The sequence below is a fragment of the Eubalaena glacialis genome, chromosome 7 (assembly GCF_028564815.1).
Source record: "Eubalaena glacialis isolate mEubGla1 chromosome 7, mEubGla1.1.hap2.+ XY, whole genome shotgun sequence".
Classification (NCBI taxonomy): domain Eukaryota; kingdom Metazoa; phylum Chordata; class Mammalia; order Artiodactyla; family Balaenidae; genus Eubalaena; species Eubalaena glacialis.
In genome coordinates this window covers 109568513-109584748 of record NC_083722.1, presented here as the reverse complement: position 1 = coordinate 109584748, position 16236 = coordinate 109568513, and the positions used below count along the sequence as shown (strand labels likewise).

The 16236-nt window shown below is 52.3% G+C and overlaps 1 protein-coding gene across 3 annotated transcripts in view; it reads left to right on the top strand.

The window, feature by feature from the left end:
• SLC6A6 (solute carrier family 6 member 6) overlaps positions 1–16236 on the top strand; it is an 80017-nt gene that overhangs the window by 6347 nt on the left and 57434 nt on the right. For 2 of the 3 annotated variants that reach the window (XM_061197322.1, XM_061197319.1), the window contains exon 2: positions 6075–6112. The exons of the other annotated variant lie outside the window; for it this stretch is intronic. The gene's annotated coding sequence lies outside the window, so the exon portion shown is untranslated. The remainder of the gene's footprint in view (positions 1–6074; positions 6113–16236) is intronic. 3 annotated transcript variants of the gene reach the window in all.

Sequence of the window (16236 nt, the reverse complement as noted above, 5' to 3'; positions counted from 1 at the left end):
CTTTGGCCCCGCCCTCCTCCACTGAGCGGAGGCTGGGACCGCATCTCTGTGGGGTCCCTAGTGTGGACGTTCTGAGAGTTTTTTCCTTCCCACCACTCTCCTTTGCACACGATGAAAGAATTCTACCATCCACTTTCCTGCAGAAAGTCCTTAACACAGCCAGGTTGCCGTCACCTGGTGGCGGTGGAGGGGTGTGGTTGGCCTTGGGTTTCAGCAGAGTCATGCTTCCTGGGGGAAGGGCTTCGGAAGGGGGCGGTCCTGAAGGCTCTGCCCTTTTGCCCCATGGCCATTCGGCACCTGGAGACAGAGAGGGCTGCTCAGCCCTGATGGTGGACTCAGGCTGTGATTTTAAGAACATTCATTCTATCACCACATGGCACCTAGTGTCTCCTCTCTGGGTGGATGCCACCACAGCTCAAGACAGCAAACTCCTCACCAACCTCCATGCCTCCTGGCCTCTATAGCGTTGGGGGCCAGCTCTCAGCATGTCACTCTCCTGTTCCCAAGCCTTCTGTGGCTCCCTAGTGCTTTGTGAAATCAAGTCCAAACTCCTTAGCCTGGCATTCGGCGCCCTTCATGATCTGGCTACTGGCCAGTGTTTATTCTCATCTGCCACCACTTCTCTCTGCTCCCTGTGATCTGGCTGCTTTCTGCTCTCAGCCCGAGCCTCAGGCTCTCAGCCCTGCCCAGACCTCAGCCCAAAGGCTCTTCCTCCCTTCCCTCCTAATTCCTTCCCACTCTTCGAGGGCCAGCTTGAGGCCACCTACTTCATGAAGTCTTCCTGGAACCCCTTAAAGGTGTGTAACACATCGTAAGCACCCAACAAAGATTCTCTGAGTCAAAGTGGACTTAACCTCGCCCTGCTCTGAGCCCCTGTGGACCTATTCTCTGGCTGGAACCCAGACCTGTGTGGTCTTACCTTTTTTCCAGCCACCTGACCAGAGGCACATCAGGGGAGTGACAGATGCCCCAGCAGCCAGCCAGCACGGGGCCTGGCGCACAGTAGGTGCTTGGCACAGAAATAGAGGCTGTCTGATTCCCTCTGTCCTGAAATGAGAGCCTATGATTTGAACACCTGAGTGGGTCCAAGCTTGGAAATTATATCCACCCATCACTATCCATCCTTCCAACAAATGTTTGTTCTAGAGCCTGTCGTAGGCCCTGGGGATGTGGCAGGTGAACGGGATGGACCAACTCATGCCCTCAGGGAGCTGACCACAAGAGTTAAGTGAATTGTTACAGGAGCACTGGATGCCCTTGGCCACTGGCTTGCTGTGTGACCTAGGCAAGTCCTTTCCCTGCTCTGTCCTAACCTGTAAGGAAGCTTCATGTTTGAGGGAAATACCTGCTGAGTGAAGGGGGGAAAGACCCTTGTTTCTCTCTGTTGGGGAGCACACGTCACTACATGGGTGATGGTCCTGTGGGATTTGATTGTAGTCCCATTGGTTTTCAGGATGTTTTAGCCCTCGCTCTGAAAGGGGGCACCCGATTTGGGGACTGGAGTTCAGAGATGCTCTGAGCAGAGCTGTAGCAACAGGATTTTAGTGGAAAACACTTCCTTGGAGAAGAAAGTGGGGTTTCTTTTAAAAATATTTATTTATTTGGTTGTGCTGGGTCTTAGTTGCGGCAGGCAGGCCCCTTAGTTGCGGCACGTGGGCTCCTTAGCTGCAGCAGGTGAACTCTTAGTTGTGGCGTGCATGTGGGATCTAGTTCCCGGACCAGGGATGGAACCCGTGTCCCCTGCATTGGGAGCGTGGAGTCTTAACCACTGCGCCACCAGGGAAGTCCCAGAAAGTGGGTTTTTATTCCATCATTGGTAGAAGAGTATAGATCAGAATAGACCTTTAAAAAAAAAAAAAAAAAAAAAGACCCAACCTGCCAGCCTCTGTCGCCGGGACTGAGCAGAATCTGTTTCTGCTTCCACTTCTCGCCAATGCAAGGTGTGGGTTGATTGCAAAGGATTGCATCCCAGGCCTGAGAAAACAGTACTAGTCACTGCAAAATCGTCCCCCACGGGCAGCTCCGGGCCTCCCGTATGGTTTGTGTTGCCCACTCAGAGTTTTATAAAATCGAGCCAGTATTTTTTCAGTGTGGGTTTTGTTTGTTTTTTGCATCTTCTTCTGGCCGCTTGGTTTCTCTGAACGACCCTCCGTTGGTTGGGACCCGGCTGCCTCGAGGCAGGGACATGCTGCCGGTGGATCCTGGGCAGGTGGGAGCCTTCCTGCTGTGTTCCTTCAGCAGGACTGATGATGCAGCGTAGGGAAGAGGGATTCCTCCCCCTTTCAGGGGACCCGTAGTGCTTTCACGGGGCATTTCAGGGCTGCAGCAGGAGAAATCCAGCCACCCCTGCCTGCGCACTGCTCTGTGGGGGGCTGGGGGGGTGGCCTGGCTGCAGCACGCACCTCCCAGGGCAGCCCCCTCTGCCAACCTCTGCTGGGAGTTCCGGCTGGCGCTGCAGGCAGAGAGGGTGATTTGCCTCCTTGAATGTAAAGCGCTCAGCCTTCTGGAGAGCGGACCAGGCAGCCGGTCCCTGCCAAAACCTGTACATCTGAGATCTGTAATTTTTTCGGTGTATTTTGTCGCCTTGGCTGAGCCGTGAGTTAAGTCCGATGGTCCGCACCTACTCGCTAAGCCCTGTGTCCCCTCCCCTCTCCTGAGCTGTCTGGGGGCTTGTCGTTAGTTGGGAGGCTGGGGAAGCTGGAGAATTTTTCTTCCCTCTCTCAACATTTCATTACCTTTGACCCCTGCCTGCCATTCCCCCAGGCCTGGGGGTTGTGGGTGCATCTTGGCTCTGCCCTGGGGCGTTGCAAGAATGACAGTAGTAATTATGACATATACCAGCACTCCTCAGACTTGGAAGATGTAGGCCTCACTCGCGATCTTGTTAAAATGCCCCTTCCCCGGCAGGAGGGCTAAGGTGGGGCTGAGATTCTGCATTTCTCACCAGCTCTCAGGAGCTGCCAATGCTGCTGGTCTGTGTGGGTGGGGCACACTCTGAGTAAAGGAGGTTAATCTTAGCTTTTGCCACACTCTGTAAGCCAGGCCCTGTGCCTTATAAGCATCATCTTCCTAATCATCACAAAAGGTACCATCGTTCCCATTTTGCATGTGAAAAGCTGAGGCCCCAGAGAGAGCAGGTAACTTGCCCGAGGTCACACAGCCGGGAGGCGGCTGAGCCAGGCCAAGCTCTCTGGGCCAGTGCCACCTTGGAAAGGCTGCTGGTGGGGAAGCCCTTTTCTGCTGAATGGTGTCCGTGGTCCAAAAGCCACAGGAGGCTTTTCAAGGCAGCCAAGTCAGATGTAAATCAAGGAGAGCCAGGGGCCAGCGAGGCCGCGCGTTGACAGCAGGGTGGCCCAAGGCAGTGTGTCAGGACCAGGCCCGCTGCGGGATTTGGTGCTGGCGTGCGGCCTGGTTGGGGGAGCAGCTGGGGGATGCCCACAGCTCCTGTACGACCGGTGTGGGGCCTGCCTGGAGCCCAGAGGCACCAAGTCACACTTACTGCCTCCCCGTTATTTAGATAACTCCCAGGATGCAGGGCTGGCTGGAATGGTCAGTAACGGGACAGGCGGAAGCTGGGACCTGGTGCTTTAGTTGTTTAAAGACTGGCTCATCCTTGCAATCACATGGGCACTTTCCCTTAATTGGGGGTCTGCTATGGGGACTGAGAGGCTGTGGTCTCCTGCTTGGCTGGGCCTTCATTTCTACACTAGGCACCTGCCCCAAGCAACTGGGAAGAGTAGAATAGATTTAGAGTCTGGGTCCTCAAAATGTGGTCACTGGGCGAGCAGTCTCAGCATCATTGGGAGTTCGTTAGAATGCAGACTCTCGGTCCCTACCCCAGCCCTGCTGACTCAGACCCTGGGGGTAGTAACCAGTCCTCTGTGTTTTAACAAACCCTCCAGGATTAACTCTGAGAAGGGCTGATTTCCCCATCTCCAGCCATATGCCCGGGGTAGGGGAGGATCAATCCTAACCTTTGCAGTTGGCTAGAGTGCCAGGGCAGCAGGAGGACCGCAGATGTCATTTCATCTGTGCCTCCCTTTTCTGATGGCCTGAGTGTCAGAGAGATAAAGAGACATGCATGAACTTACACCGCAGATTCAAGGCAGATTTGGGTCTGGGTTCTTAGGGTTGCAAGTGGCAATAATCAGTTCAAACATTTACTGACTCCTTTAACGGAAAAGCCCAGAGTCGTACTTCAGGTATGGCTGGATCCAGATGCTGAGAGATGTCACTGGGGCTCAGTTCCTTTCTCTGCCTTTCTGACTCCATGTCCCTCCTCTGTTGGCCCCATTCTCCTTGGGGTACCCCCAGCTGCATAGGGTGTTGCCCACCCCCACCCCCAGCAAAGCCATCCCAGCCTAGAAAGAGCTTTCTTTTTTCCCAATATTTTCAGCACAAGTCCCTGTTGTCACTCTCAGTGTCCAGTCTTGGTCATGTGCCTGTCCTGGAGCCAATCATGACAACCCTGATTGGCTCAGCCTGGCTCAAACACCCAACCCTGGAAATAGGAGGTGGGCTCAGCCCACCCAGAACCCCATGGGCTGGGAGTGGCATGTGGGGGTCTCCAGGGGGAATAGATGCAGGCTGTGCCCAGAAAAAAGGGTCCAGGTGCCAGCACAGTAGCTAGACATACAGGGATTTGGTGCCATTTTTATTCTCCTCTGAGTTGGACTCATGCAACTGCTAATGCCTCACCTCAGATAAAATTGTACTATCGTTCCTCTGGTTCCTTTAACATTGTGCCTGTAATTGTGCATTGAACATGCTACCTCCATTTCCCCTTTGTCCCTCTTCCCTTGGTATGGTCCTGGATAACACATTGCCACTTCCACCACCCACACCTGCTGCAGACATTACTAATCCACCCAGACTTCACAGAGCCGTGCGTGCACCCAGAGAATAAAGCCTCGATGGCATCCATGTCAGCCCCTCCTATGTGATTCCAGGCTCCAGGAGAGTGGCGACCTCAGCTGTCTTGTTCACTGCCGGGTTCCAGTGCCTAGAACAGTGCCTGGCATATAGTAGATGCTCAATAAATAATTGGCTCAGCATTCCTACACGCAGTGCCTCAGACACAGTGGGTGCCCATGTGAGCCTGGTGAACGTGGAAGTCCAAACACGGCAATGAGGTGGTCTAATCTGGGGGACAGGGGGCTCTGTAGACTGCTGGAACCCAGTTCTGAGTCTGGGGAAGAGGCTCCAAGGGCAGGGCTGCAGGTACAAAGAGGAAAGGAGTGAGCAGCTCTGGAGGCCTCTCTGCTCTTCCACCACAACCCCCTTCCTTCCCTGCTAATCTGTTTAACTGTTCATTGAAGTGTAAGATCTTCCTTGATAAGGAAGCATTTCCCGGGTTTCTGCATTTTTTATTCCAGGAAACCAGGAGAGCCTTCCAGCACAGCTCTGCTGGTGGAATGAGGCAGAGGTGATCTGCCCCCACTTGCATTGTTTCCCAAACCGAGTCCAAAAGAACAGAGGTGGTCTATTTAGAAAAAAAAAAAGGCTTCAGGGGTCAGTCACACCTGGGGAGTGCTTGGCTCAGCACAGGTCAGCAGACTTCCTTGGCACAGTGACGCTCAACCTCTAACCAGGTGATGCGTATCAGCTTCTCCATCTGGCTTTGGCGCACCCCTGTGCTCACAGGGGACGGTCACTCACAGACCCGGGCAAGTGGCTGAGCTCGTGGGGGGCTTGGGGGAGCGCAGACTTTGGGGTTAGGGCTGGGGAGCTGCTTACCTGTTCTCAGCCAGCAAGAAGAGCCTTTCCCCTCCTGAGTCCAGGCTGGGCCACCCACCCCTCCCAGCTCTGGTTCTTGCCACTGACAATTTCAGGGATGCTGCACCCAGGCGAGGGGTGTGTGAACGTGTGCCTGTGTGTGAACATGTGGTGTGTGTGTGTGCATGCATGTGCGAGTGTGTGCAGGAGCACCCGGGCGCCTGGCCCCATTGGGTGTGGACGGGGCCCCTCCCGGTTGTGTGTGCTGGGTGGTCACACGGAATAGACTCTGGGTCCTGAGTACATCACACCCTGACCAGATCTCTTCTTTCCTTCTCTGCTTCCTTTCCTTGAAATAGGTCCAGAGCAACAGCGCTTTGTGAGGAGCCTCCAAAACGTAAGTGGCATTTGACCTCCCCATGGTCTCAGTATCTCACCATGGGTGGCAGTGACCCACGGTGGGCGCTCAGGATCTCAGAGGAAGAGACAGAACCCCCGAGGCCCCAGGACCTTGTCCACAGGTCACCTCTGGGTGGCGGGTCCACGGCCCGGCTTGGCCACCTGTGCACATCGGTGGCAGGGAGGTAGCCCTGCAAATGGGCTGAGCACTGATTTCGAAGTCCTTGCCTGTACCCCAGCCTGGCTCTGCACCAGGCGGTGAGGGGGCCTTCGTGGAGTTGATTCTAAGGTTTGGGGTCAGAAGCGTGTGAAAGGGTGAGCTCCTTGGCTCCCAGCAGACAGGATGCTCTAGGAATCGGGCTGCTGCCCCAACTATCTCTTTATTGAACGTTTTATTTTTAAAAAATTGAAAACCTTCAAGAAAGTTGCACGAATGTTACAATGAACTCCTGTAAGTCCTTCACTTAGATTTTCCCATTGTTAACATTTGCCTCCTTTGCTTCCTCGCGTTAATATATGCTATAAAAACAGTCACATTGATATTCTGAATCACTGGGGAGTTTCAGGCATGATGCCCCTTTACCTCTAATCCTTCAGCATGCATTTTGTAAGAGCAATGCCATTCATTCTCTTATATAAGTACACAGTGATCAGCCCTGGAACATTTAACATTGACACAATTCTGTTATCTAATCTAAGAACTTAATGACGTTTTGCTGATTGTCTAGTATTTATAGAACCTCCCCCGCCTCCACTCCAGTTCAGGATCACAGTAGCGTTTTTAAAAGGGGTTTAATGGGGCAGGAACCTGACTCAGTCACTTTTCTGCAGCTGCCTTCTACACCTTGATTTAAACATCCTCACTGTAGGGGCTTTCAAAGAAGTCTTGGACTCGTGACATTCAGTAAGAAGTATACTTTAGAACAGGACGCTGCGCGCACTTAACACGCGTGAAACTGAAACGAACGTTTCACCAAATAAAACTCGTAGCCTCGCCGTCTGCAGGCCTCTGTTCTGTTCTGTTCTCTTTTATAAAAACGATAACCCTGACCCTCTAAGTTGATTGCATGACCCACTAGTACACCCTGCTCTGGAATTTGAAAAACCTGGCTTCCTGGGCAGAAACTTCTCGGGATCAAGCTCCCACAGGTCCAGGGCCGGGTTTGGTTGATTGGGGTCCCCTAGGAAGCCAGGACTGGGAGAAAAGCCTGAAGACCCTTGGCCTCTTGCTGCCGGTGGTGGACCCAATTCCACCCCAGTCATCAAGCTCCCAGCCCTGGGTCTCTGTCACCGGCAGCCACAGGCCTCCGGCACCACCCAAGACCTGTTCTTCATGCTGTGACATCAGTTGCGGAGAATCAGGCTGGCATATCCCTGGTGGTCAGGAGATGCCCCGCTCCGGGTCAGCCTCCAGAGTCACCACTGTCATAAATAGCAAAAGGAATAATCGCGAACGTTTACGGAACTCTTTAACAACGCTCACGATGCTGCCGAGGGTTTAATGATAGCAGCAGATTTTATCCTGCACCTGTCCTGTGATGGGCGCTGTGGTTCCACCATTTATTGAGCGCTTGCTCTGTCTCAGGCAGAGACATGGTGGTCCCCATTGTACAGATGGGGATACTGAGGCTCAAAGGTGGTGAACTGCCTGCCCCCTCACCCCCGGGTCACACAGGATTTGAACGTGGTTGATCTGACCCTGGTGCCCACACCATCCAGCATAGCCCTCCCCTCCCCCTCCCCCAGGCTGGAGCAGACTCTGGTCCAGCCCCTTCCTGAGGCCTCTCACTGGTTAATGAGTAGCCCAGGGCAGCCAGGAAGCCAGGTGCCTGCCGCTGTGAAGCTGGAATGTGAGTTCTGCTTCCAGATAAAGAGAATCTTGTGCAAGGGGCTTGGCCTTTAGAGGCAATAAACAGAGGCCGGCCACGGTTCCTCTCCCCAAGGCTTGCTGATCCGTCCATACTTGGTGGGAGCCCATTTTACTAGAGAGGCCGCTGAGGCTGAGAGGCCTGTCTGACGCCTCCTCCAAGCAGCCCTTTTGGTTTAGTCTTGCCAAAAGTGCTCACTGCCCCCTGACATGGCAGGCAGTGGGATTTGGAGGGAGGTGTCTTTAGAGAACAGTTGTCATCTCTGAAGTCTGAGCCCTGCTGGGTGTGCGGCCTTCAGTTCCCACCTGCGAAAGGGGACGGTGATCACTCAGGAGCCCCCGCAGAGATGACAGATGTGTGCATGTCTGTCGGGTGTTCAGCAGACCCTGGGGTATTAATGAACCAGGCAAAAATAGTATTCCTGAGCTGGGGGCAACCCGGGTAGTAGAAAGTCCTTGGAGCTGGAGAGTCAGACAGCCCAGGTTCAAATCCTGGCTCCATCCCTGGCCAGCTGTATGACCTTGAGAGGGCAGTCAGAGCCTCTCGCAGCCTCCTCTTCCCCACCTGTGAAATGGAACAATAACAGCCCCGGGAGGAGCAGAAAGTGAGTATGGGATCAGGGGTAACGACCAGTCATCACAGTGGGGTTTGGAAGCGCGCAAGGGGCCTAACAAAGTCAGTGCCCCGCACCCAATAGCATTTCTTTTATTTATTTATTTTTTATAAATTTATTTATTTTATTTCTTTATTTTTGGCTGCATTGGGTCTTCGCTGCGCGCGGGCTTTTTCTAATTGTGAGCAGGGGCTACTCTTTGTTGCTGTGCGTGGGCTTCTCATTGCAGTGGCTTCTCTTCTTGCGGAGCACGGGCTCTAGGCGCACGAGCTTCAGTAGTTGTGGCTCGCGGGCTCAGTAGTTGTGGCGTGCAGGCTCAGTAGTTGTGGCGCACCGGCTTAGTCCCTCCGCGGCATGTGGGATCTTCCCAGACCAGGGCTCGAACCCGTATCCCCTGCACTGGCAGGCGCATTCTTAACCACTGCGCCACCAGGGAAGCCCCCCCAATAGCATTTCTTATCTCATCTCCTAGGTGGGATCCCCTGAGCAACTCCCCCCCACCTGGAAATCAGGTCCACCCTCTTGGGTGCCCAGGAATTTTAGGGAGGGGGAACCTCTCTGGGCTTGTCGTGAGAATTCCCGTGCGGCCTTCTCCACCTGTGCCTCCCCCGACCTCACCGCCCTCCCTCCCCAGCTTGTAAACTCTGGCAAGGGAGGGGGTGTCAGTACGACCTCTGACCATCCACCAAAGCACTCGCTGCCTAGAAGGGCCAAGACAGTGAGAAAATGGTATTTATTGTTTGTTTACCCTGATTATAAAAGTCATACAATTTTTCAAAAATTGAGATAGGGTTGGCATACAACGTTGGTGTAAATTTAAGGTGTACAGTGTGTTGATTTGGTCCATTGCTATTGCGGTATGAGTGTCACCGTAGCATTAGTTAACACCGCCATCCAGTCACTTAATGATTTCTTCTAGTGTTGAGAAGTAATATGTTTTTCATACAGAAAATTTGGAGAGCACAGAAAAGTCAAAACAAGAAAATAAAATTCATCTCTATTCCTACCATCCAGAGATAAGCACCTAATGGTACATTTATACACGTGTGGGTAATATACTTTATTTAAAATTTTCCTTTCCAAATTGAACTTGTAGCATGGCTCTTTAGGAGCCAATTTCTCCCAGCATACCCTCCAACCTATTTCTGATAGCGTTTTGGGGTCTTGGGTCTTCCAAGTCCAGGGTTGGCAAACTTCTTAAAGGATTGGATAGTATGTATTTTGGGCTTGTGGGCCATGGGCTCTCACCTCTGCTATTGCAGCTAGAACCCAGTCCAAGACAATAGGCAAATGATGGATGGAGCTATGGGCCAATAAAACTTTATTTACAAAAACAGTGCTGAACCTAGCCCAGGGGCCACAGTTTGCTGACCCCCTGTTCTAATTTGTTTTGATTTGTTTGGGTAAACCATCATTTATTTAAGTAATCCCCTAGTGAGGAGAGATTGGCTGTGTGTAGTTTCTCTTTCTTGAAAACCACTCTGCTGTGAACATTTTTTTTTTTCTATTTTTAATTATGGTAAAATACACATAACATAAAATTTGCTGTCCTGACCATTTTTAAGTCTACAGTTTAGTCGTGTTAAGTGTATTCACATTGTTGTGCAGTCAATCTCCGGAACTTTTTCATCTTGCAAAACTGTATGCAGTAAATTACATATTGTTCTGGTCAGGAAACTGGAATCGCTAGCATGAAGGGAGTGTGCACTTTTAAGATGCTGGCACTTGTTGCCAAATTATTGACCCTCCAGAAATTGCCCTAATGTCATCAGTGACAGCCCTCAGTCCTTGAGAGAGAGGTGGCACGTTCCTGGTGAATGTGCTTTCAGGGTCTTAGGGAGCAGGAGATTTAAAACAATCCATCCCAGAGGAGGTGCTCCCAGTCTGCCAGCCTTCCTTTTTTGGGAAGAACATAAAAGCTCAGGAAATATAAAATGCTATGAATTCTAGGCCTCCTCCGAGGCTGATAAATACACCCTTTAGAGAGAGGAGAGGTGTGTTTTAACCTCTCTGGGCCCCAGGGTCTTCTGTCAAAATAGACATGTTGTAGAATCTCCCTTCTGTGGTTGTTGTGAGGATCAGGGAAGAAAAACTATGAACCTTCTCAGTACAGTGACTAGCCCATAGCAATTACTGAAAGTGGTACTTGTCACTGTAATTGGTCTTCCTATTGCTACTATTACTGTTAATACTTTTGATACCTCTATCAGGGTAGGCTGAACATATGGACAATAATAGCGTGCGCAACTCTTTGCAAGTCTCAGAAAGGTCTCCCATCTTTCATACTTGCATTATCGTATAGCGTAGTTATTACTGTCGCCACGTAACAGGTGAGAGATGTGAGGCTCAAGAAGGCAGTGGCCAGCTTGAGGTCAGCCGTGTTTCAGGACGGGACCTGGGGTGAGCCATATCTTTGGCTTCTAGCCTTGAAGTCAAAGGTGCTGGGAGACGGGGCCTCTGGACCACCAGGCCAAGCAGGAGCCTCCTCTTCTGGCCTAACCTGTGGCGGGAAAGCTTGGGCCTCAGGTGGAGAGAAGATTCCTTGGGTGTATCTTCCTGTCTTGGCTCTTATCCCAACGGGGGTCACACAGGGATTTCTTCAAGGAGAGAGATTATTATTCTAATGTGTGTGGTTCTTTCCCCACACCACCAAGCAATCCTCCAGCACCAGCTGGGCATCCTACGACTTAAGTCAGTACTGACGCTGTTGGTGTGGAGGTAGTCTCAGGTTCCCCAGGTGAAGGGCTCAGTCCCACAAGACTGCCCCCACCCCCGACTTCAGCCCGAATGGCTATGAATCGGAGGGTCCCACGACCCCCTCCTCGGGTTGGATTAATTTGCTAGAGCAGCTCACAGAATTCAGAGAAACATTTTACTTACTAGATCACCGGTTTATGACAGAACGATACAACTCAGGAACCAGATGGCAGAGACACACAAGGCGAGGTGTGGGGAAAGCGAGGAGCTTTCATGCCCTCTTCAGGCGCCCCTGTCCCTGAATCTCCGCGTGTTCACCAACTGGAACCTCCCCAAACCCTGTCCTTTTGGGATTTTACGGAGGCTTCATTACCTAGGCGTGATCGATTCAACCTCCAGCCCCTCTCCCCTCCCCAGGGCTGGGGGGTAGTGGGACTGAAAGTTCCAGCCCTCAAATCACTGGTGGGTTCTCCTGGCAACCAGTCCCCTTCCTTAGCTCCCTCCTAAGTCGCCTCATTAACATAACAAAAGACACCTAGATCCCTCTCACCACTTAGGAAATTCCAAGGGTTTTAGGAAGTCTGTGCTGGAAACACGGATGAAGACCAACTTTATCTTTTTTATCATAAATCACAGTATCACAGTTCCCCCCGCCTCCCCCCCACCCCCCGGCCCAGTTTTTGAAACTGACAGGGGCTTTCAAAAACCAGAGCTTCCCACAGTGGTGAAACCTGAGAGGTGTCTGAAAGATACTGCTAACTGTTAGCCTGTGCTCAGCCACCAGACAGCAAATCCAGAAACCTGGGCTCCTAAAGCAAAGCAGGCACCTCCCAACCCCTGGGGCTGTAGCTGGCCTCTGGCCTCGGAGGGCCTGGCTCCCTGGGGCAGTTCCCTCTAGCACCTCCTTTATTTACCCATTTGCTGGGGGACCTTGGACAAGTCACTTCCCTTCTCTGGGCCCTAGGGCTTCCTCACGTGTAAAACAAGGGTCTGGAATCATCTCCCTGGGGTGGCTGCTGGCGTGGCAGTGCCGAGCTTTGGCTACGAATGTCAGCTCTGCCATTTCAGAGTCAGGTGCCCTAGTGTAAAGGGTCTCCCTCCCTGAGCTGGGTGTTCTCTGTAAAAGGGGCGAAAGTGCACATGCCCCCCGGGGTCTGCAGGCTTAGGAAAGGGGCCGTCCCCACCGCAGTCTGGCCGCTGCTGGCACACCCTCCATGGGGCCTTACACGGGGGCGCCTGGCATCCCCTCATTGCTCCTCCCCCAGAGGGAATTTGGGATCGGCCTGCCCTCCTGCCCCTCATTCCCACCCTCCTCACCCCCGAGGCCCCCTCCTCACTCCTCTCCTCCTCCCCGAGCTCCTGCTCTGTGGGTCCGCGAAGGCCCACGCCTCCCTCCCTCCCTCCTGCCGCCGTGAGGGGGGACGTGGCTCTTATTTCTGTTTTTGGGGTCCAGTGCCGTGAGCTTCTACTTGTCTTGCTGCCCCCCTAGTCTTTTCTGGGCATCCTGCCTGCCCCTGACCATCTCCCTCATGTGAGCGCATTCTCTTGTCTGTTAAGTTCCTGAGGTCCAGAGAGACGGGGTTCTGATGAGGAATCTAAGGCTGAGTCCTGATGATCGGTGGGAAGGATGCCATGATCGATTAGCAATGTCTGTTGGGGGCACGGGATAGGAAAAGGTGGCATGTGGTTGGTACACGACCCCCTTGGTAGCAGACACCTGCTTTGGAAAAAAGGAGGAGCTGAGAGGACCGTGAAAGTTCTGTGCAGCCACCAGGCAAGAGGCTTCTTCTGGGTGGGAAGAAAGAAAGGAACACGACTATGGGAGAGGGTGACCCTCAAGTCCCAAATTATTTAATTCATATTTAGGTGGAGGTTTTCAGACTAGGCACCCAGAGTATTTGATTCCTCTTATTTTCTGGGTCTCATATTTTTGCTAGATATGGGATGGCGGGGTGATAACACATCAGGGCCCTCCGGATGAGGTTGCCAGATAAAATGCAGGTGCACCTGAGAGGTGCAGCGACCTGCCCAAGGTCACACAGCACCTTGACGTTGGGCATCTCTCCTCTGCTGCTTCCTGGCTGTGTGACCTCAGGTGAGTCCCATCCGCTGCCTGGGCCTCAGTTGCCGCATCTGTTAAATGGGGACCGAGATCAAGATGCCCAGCGGGTGAACTGGCGCACGTAGGAGAAAGCAGCTTGGTGTACTGAAAAGTTGATGAGCTGATTTCTTATTAATGTGGCTTATGAATAATAGCTGTAATAAAGTGCTTTCAGGGAAGGGTTAGTCACACTAAACATACCAGACATTGAGTGAAGTCTCTCGCCCTAAAAGAGACAAAACTAGAAAAGCTTGGAAGGTGCCGGGTGGCTGCTTCTGGGCACTGATTCCCGACTCCTCGGACCCCTGGGCTAGCTGATCCTCATGTGGCCAGGCCTGAGAGCGCCACGGCTGGGCACCTGGCCTGAAGTGCTTCTGGGGAGAAGGGTCCCCCCTAACTTTATTAAATTAATTTTATTTCATATTCATAAACATTATGATAGGTGCTGGTGATACAAATATAAGCAAGATAGTGTCAGTTTTTTAGAATTTTACAGTCTAGTAGGTGAGACTGTGTGAACGTGTAAATTACATTAAATTTTGGTGGTTTTTTTTCCAGTTTTATTGAGAATAAATGACATACATCACTGTATGAATTTCAGATGTACGGCATGATGGCTTGATTTGCATATATTGTGAAAACGATTACCACAATAGGTTCTGTTAACGTCCATCACCTTGTGTAGATACAACAGCCCCCAACTTAAGGTCATGGGGGGCAGACCTTTGTCTTCCCTTGGGCCTTTCCAGTCCATTGAGAAATTCGCATGTTTTCAAACCCTTTCCAGCTCTGCTGAGTGGGGGAAAGGCCCAGGCAAGAACATTAGATGTCAGGGGAAGTTTGGGGAAAACCTGTAAGCATCTGAAAACCGAGAATTGAAAGTCTGCTCATTCAATCATCAGGGAGTTATGGACTTGTCCTGTGGCTCAGGCCCCCGCTGGGCCCTGGGGACCCAGAGATGAGCCTCGCTCTGTCCAGCCTGGGAACTGCCTGGCCAGCAAATCGGGATGCTGCAAATCGGGCGTCCATTGGCGGGGTCTCTTGAAGATGCTTGGGCACCCAAAGTTCAAAGAACTTTCCCAGAGGCCTTGAAGGGCAAAGCATGCCAGCTGGGCACAAAAGGGGAAGGGCATTACTGGTGAGGAAGCAGCCCGTGGAAGGGCCGGCAGAGCGTGAAAGCGTGGAGCGAGGACCCCGGGGCCGAAGGAGCCTGGGTGGCTGGGGTGCTGTGTTCTGGGGCGGGAGGAGGAGCTGGATGGGTGTTGGTGTAGCCTGGTGCCCCCAAGTGCCCTGCTGAGTGCTTCGTCTTGATTCACTTTGGGGAACCAGCCTGGAATCAGAGTCCTTATTTAATGCTTCCAGGTGTCCCTTAAAGGTAGTAACTGTTTAGTTGTTTTGACAACTGGCTTCTGCTCAGGAAGAAAAACAAACAAGCCCAGCCCTCACCACCCAGACCCGCTTGTAGGAGAATCACAGGCGCGGCCAGAGGTCCCAAGAGGAAACCCACTCTAATGAGATGTCTGACCTAGTTTTGCTGATTCACGTGGTTTTGGGAGCACACGAAGTGCCTTGGGAGGGGATGGCGGTGCCAGCGGACTCGGCTGCTGGTTTGACACAGAACGCCGGATGGAGAAACTGTTTATTTGGTATTTTCCCTGCATGACAGATCAGCCCTGGGTGTTTGCTTCTGCCTCTCCCAGCACTTAGCTGGATGATGCTAACAACGGGTGGAGTCCGTGTTTGTTGATTTAACTGCATGAAATGCAAGGTGGCTGATCTCTCTGGTTCAGGGGCAAACTGTTTCTCCTGAGAGCAAAGCCAGGCTTGTATTGGGGCACTTCCTTGTACCTTCCCTTGTGTAATGTGAGGTGGCCCATTTTACAGATGGTGCAACTGAGGCCCCGAGGGGAAGAGACATGCCTGAGGTTACTATTTGCCGCTGACAAGTGGCAGAGTTAGGTTCCAACTAAAATCTCTGATGATGACGCAGAACAGGCAAAAGCGGAACCAGGCAAAGGGTATTTGGGGAACAGAGTCTCACTGGCGGGTTTGGGGGCAGGAGGCTCACTCTTGGGGAATTCAGAGAACGAAGCTGGAGAGGCCAGGAGGGTCTTTCCTCTCCACTGACATTATGGGGAGGAGGGAATTTTGTACAACTTGGCCATCTGGGGGTCAGCCGTAACTGACTGACCAAATAAATTGATGAGTCAGTTAAAAAGGACAACGGATTTCTCGACTATTTATAGTTGTGGCCTAGATCTCAGGTATCGTTGCCCCCAAGGAGTAAAAGGAGACTTTTTCAGATGGCCCAGGCTCTGCACAGGGTGAATAAGCTGATTAAGTCCCAGGCTGCAGTGGATGGGACACTTTGAGGGGGGTCAGGGTGAGAAAGGTCAGAGGAGGTAGGGGCGGGGGGATGCTTCTGGGGCTGAGAGGGTGCAGACAGGCGGGTACACCATTTCCAAAAGCGGTGCAGGCTAGCAGACCCCACACCCCTCCCTTCCTTTCATCAGTTCACTGAGATTAGCCACATCCCTGGACATTAGCTCTGGGCAGGCTGAATTTAAAGGGTTAAAAGCTCTTGCTGGCCTAAGGGGCCAGTATTTAGCCATCCCAACAGGTGTACATAATTAAATGGGAAGGTCCTGTAGAGCACACAGCCTCAGTGAGGTGGATTCTTTTGGTTGCTGCTGTTCTGTGGTTGAGGCCGCTGGGTCCTAGTCCATGAAGATGTGTGTGATGTGGGCCCACTCAGGAGATTCTAATCCTAGCTGGTGAATTTGCCAAATGACACCCCTACCTCCTGCTGGCCTCAGTTTCCTCCTGTGTCAGGTGAAGAGGGG